The sequence below is a fragment of the Mesoplodon bidens genome (genome assembly GCF_964165515.1).
Source record: "Mesoplodon bidens genome assembly, chromosome: 6".
NCBI lineage: Eukaryota > Metazoa > Chordata > Mammalia > Artiodactyla > Ziphiidae > Mesoplodon > Mesoplodon bidens.
This window is the reverse complement of record NC_138162.1, coordinates 112,205,792-112,210,167: the sequence shown is the minus strand read 5'-3', so window position 1 is coordinate 112,210,167 and position 4,376 is coordinate 112,205,792. Positions and strand designations below refer to the sequence as shown.

General features: G+C 49.2%; 1 long non-coding RNA gene across 1 annotated transcript; it reads left to right on the top strand.

The window, feature by feature from the left end:
- Positions 1–591: 591 nt before the first annotated feature.
- On the top strand, positions 592–4,131 carry LOC308619053. Its single transcript, XR_014016118.1, has 2 exons — positions 592–838; positions 3,445–4,131. It is a non-coding gene; the product is annotated as an uncharacterized lncRNA (long non-coding RNA).
- The last annotated feature ends 245 nt before the right edge of the window (positions 4,132–4,376 follow it).

Sequence of the window (4,376 nt, the reverse complement as noted above, 5' to 3'; positions counted from 1 at the left end):
TGTGTCTGGATCCCAAGTGCCCTGACTGCACGCCTTGGGTCAGTCAGCGGCAGACACCTGCGTGTCCAGAAAACGGAGGCGTTTAATGAAAAAGAGGAAGGAGGGGGAGGAACCGGAGGGGACGGGAATTCCCAGGAGGCCTGCGGGGAAGGCGAAGACAGAAACCCGCGCGCCCCGTGCATCTGTGAAAATGCTGCAGGTGCGGACGGGAGGCCCTCCCCACGACAGACTCAGCACAGGGCTCCCCCCAAGTCGCAGCCCTGGGCACACACAGAGCCCACTCCGGGGACGGGAAAACCTTAAGTCACGGCAGCAGAAGCAACGGAGGTGGCTCTAGCTGGCTTGCGTGTCGCCGTCCGTTCTCCACGGTGAGAAGGCGCCCCCCCCCACCCCGACCTGGGGTGGTTTCCATCCGACCCAGCGGATCGGGACCAAAGCAGGGCTCTCCCCACCGCTCCGCGCCCAGAAGCCCCTCCCTTTCTCCGGGCGGTGGCGACTGTTCCCAGGTGAGCCGCTGGGTGGCGCTGTCGGCAGTAACGGAGGATGCCGCGGGCTCGCGGCGGCTAGAGAGGCGGCCTGGGGCGTGGAGCCTGGAGCTTCGCCGGGAAGACCGGGGCTCGTGGGGTTCCAGGGACCCACCCGCAGTCTGAATTCGAAACGAATGCAAACTCAGAGCGCCAGCTCTTGGCTGGCTTCAGCGTGAGGCTCCAGAAGAGGGTCTGTCCAATCTACATACGACGAGAGGGCCCGAAAGGCGGCGGCCTGTTTGCGAGTCTCGGGGGAAACTAGTCCCTTGAGATTATAGGATTGACTCGGGTTTCTCTGGCTCCGGAGTCCAGTAAGTACACTTGTTTCTCATTTCGTTCTTTGTTCGGTGAACAGTGTATGTTTGTTCAATAAATAAAAATGGGAAGGCGGGATCCACAGGGAAAAGAGAGAAGAGAAGGTACACCGGAAGCAGGTAAACTGGGAGGTCACAGCCATGCGATGCTGAGGCTGCCCTGGGAATGACTCCACCAGGCTCTCTGGGCTGGAGGAGGAGTCCCGCCTCCATCACTCCCAGCCTGTCAGACCCTCAGTCAGTTTCCCTGTAAAATGGGCACACTGACCAATGCCCTGCCCATCTCAAAGGGAAAACGGACACTAGGCAAGGACAAACTTTGTAAATTGTTGTGTGCTCAGTAAATGTCGAGAATTATTAATAGCCTCACCCCAGTCATCATTACTGGCAAATCATTGCCCTGTGATCCACAAAACCTCCCACAGGCAGCAGAGCAAAGACCACCAAACCCACATCCTGGCTGCTTCGGCTGTACACAGACATCAGTTTGGTGATAAGATGAAGCTCTGGTGTTTGCACTTTGCAGCCACATTTCCTGGTAATTTGTATGTCCGTAGTTTGAGGGGATTTCAACCTGGAGCCATATAGGGGCTGGGATCAAAAATGTGGGAAGGAGTGCCCAGACGCAGTGACCTTTCCAGATACATGGACCCTCTTTCAGAGGTTACGATGCCATAAGAGGCCCGCCAACCTCACCCCACCCGCGTCCTCTGCATGTGACCCTGTTGGCTGCATTTGCCCAGGTCCTTATAGTTCCCCTCTACCACCACCACCACCTGATGTGGGCGGCAAGCTCTAAAAGTCAGAAGGAAAATGACGCAGGGCGCACTGTCCCTGTGCAAATAAGTTACATGTTTGCAGCACTCTCTAGACTTTGCATTTCACTCACTCAGAAGAAGACAAATGGCCCCATTTCAAAAATGGGCAAAAGGCTTGGATAAACATTTCACCAAAGAAGGTATATGAATGGCCAATAAGAACATGAAAAAGTGTTTAATATCTCTAGTCATCAGCAAATTAAAACCATGATAAGATACAACTGCCTACCCACTGGCCTGTTACACTAAAGGATGACCACAGCAGGTGCTGGTGAGGGTGCGGAGGGGCTGGAACTCACACACTGCTGGTGGGAATGTAAAAAGGTATAACCACTTAGAAAACCAGTTTGACAGTTGCTTGAAAAATTCAGCGTACACCTACAGGCGATCTAGCCATTCCGCTTTTAGGTATTTACTCAGCAGGAATTAAAATACTGATTCACACAAAGACTTGCGCTCAAGTGTTCATTGCACCTTTCTTTATAATAGCCAAGAAATGGAAACAACCCAAACTTCCATCCATGGTGAGTGAATAAAACAAACTGTGGTCTGTTCAATGGAATACTACTCAGTAATAAAAAAAAAAAAGTGAGCATGTACCTACAGAGATGAATCGACATACCAGAAGCCAGACAAGGGACTTCCCTGGTGGTGCAGTGGTCAAGAATCCGCCTGCCAGTGCAGCGGACACGGGTTCGAGCCCTGGTCTGGGAGGATCCCACATGCCCCGGAGCAATTAAGTCCGTGAGCCACAACTACTGAGCCTGTGCTCTGGAGCCCGTGCTCTGCAACAAGAGAAGCCACCACAATGAGAAGGCTGCACACCACAACTAGAGAAAGCCTGTGCGCAGCGACAAAGACCCAGCGCAGCCATAAATAAATAAATAAATAAATAAATTTATTTATTAAAAAAAAAAAAAGTCAGACAAAAAGGACCCCATACTATATGATTCCACGTATATAAAATTCTAGAAAATGTAGTTGAATCCATAGTTAGAGCCAAATCAGTGGTTGCCTGGGGCCGGGGGCGGTGTACAGAGAAAAGCAGCAGGGAGGGATTACACAGGGGCACAAGAAGACTTTGGGGAGTGATGGATGTTTTCATTATTTTGATTAATGTGATGGTTTCATTGTGCATATTCATGGGTCAAAGTTTATCAAAGTGTATACGTTAAATACATGCAATTTATTGTATGCCAATTGTACCCCAATAAAGCTGTTAATATTGTTTAATTTTTAAAAAGGAACAAACTCAAAGGGAACTCCACTGTACAGTAGAAACTAACACAACATTGTAAAACAACTATACCTCAATAAAAAAAATTTTTTAAAAAGGAACAAACTATCGATACACATAATAACATGGACGATTTTCAAAATCATTATGCTGAATGCAAGGAACCAGACATAAAAGAGAACGCATTGTGCGTAATCTAAAATTCTCAAAAATGAAAATACTCAGTAACAAACAGCTTATCAGTGGTTGCCTGGGGACAAGGGTGAAAGTAGGGATGAATTACAAAGGGGCACAAGGAAACTTTGGGGGGAGGGAAGTATGTTCCCCGACCAGGGATGGAACCTGTGCCCCCTGCATTGGAAGTGTGGAGTCTTAAGCACTGGACCGCCAGGGAAGTCCCAATGTAGGCATGTGTCGAAACTCATCAGCCTTATTGGTGATATGGAAAGCGTTTAGTGGTCTGGATAGAAGATCAAACCAGCCACAACATTCCCTTAACCCAAAGCCTAATCCAGAGCAAGGCCCTAACTCTCTTCATTTCTTTGAAGGCTGACAGATGAGGAAGCTGCCAAAGAAAAGTGACGCTAGCAGAGACGGGTTCATGAGGTTGAAGGAAAGAAGCCGTCTCCACCACGTGAAAGTGCAGCGTGAAGCAGCAAGTGCTGATGTAGACGCCGTAGAGCCCAAGAGATCCAGCTCAGAGAATTCACGAAGGTGGCTGTGTAATAAGGAAGACCTTTGTATTCTATTACAAGTTAATCGCTAAAAGGATGTTTCCCAGAAGCTTAAATGATGCATAATGGCCCATCTCTGGGAACCCTGCCCCCCAGGTAGTGAGCATTCAGCTAAAATACCTGCGTTTAGCTCCCAGGAAACATCCTGACCAAGCCCACCTGTGAATGGCTGCAGGAAGGAAGAAATTAACCTGTCCCCTCTGGAGGCTGACTGAACCAGGACTTTACTCCCACCCCTTTCAGTAGAAAAGAAGTCTGAATTCTAACTAGGGGAAGATGGCTCCTTGGGACACGAGTCTACCATCTTCTGAAGCCAGCCAGGAGCCTTGCTGCTTGTGGCCTGCAGGCCCCAGATTGGGGAATTTTCTGGTAAGGCCCGGGCAGCTGCTGGGACCACTTGTCCTGAGACTCCTTCAAAATTCCCTGAAGCAGCACTGGCTGCCCCTTGGCAAATGGAGCAGGGAATTGACATCTGGGAGCTGACGGGCTCAATACAGTAGGGTAAGTCACTCTGGTGTACAGCCAGAAATTTTATTTCCTCTGTTTGGGGCTTTTTTTTCTCCAGAATAAGCCAATTTGCTTTGTATTTGAGTGGGGTACCCTGTTGGAGAGAGGAATTAGTTGCTAGACTTGCACCTGATCTGTGAACCAGTTCGTTTGTTTCTTTGGATGCTAGCATTTGCGTGTGCCATTTGTGTTTTGTTTGTCTGGTATTTCTGTCTTTAAAAATTGGGGAATGTTTCAAC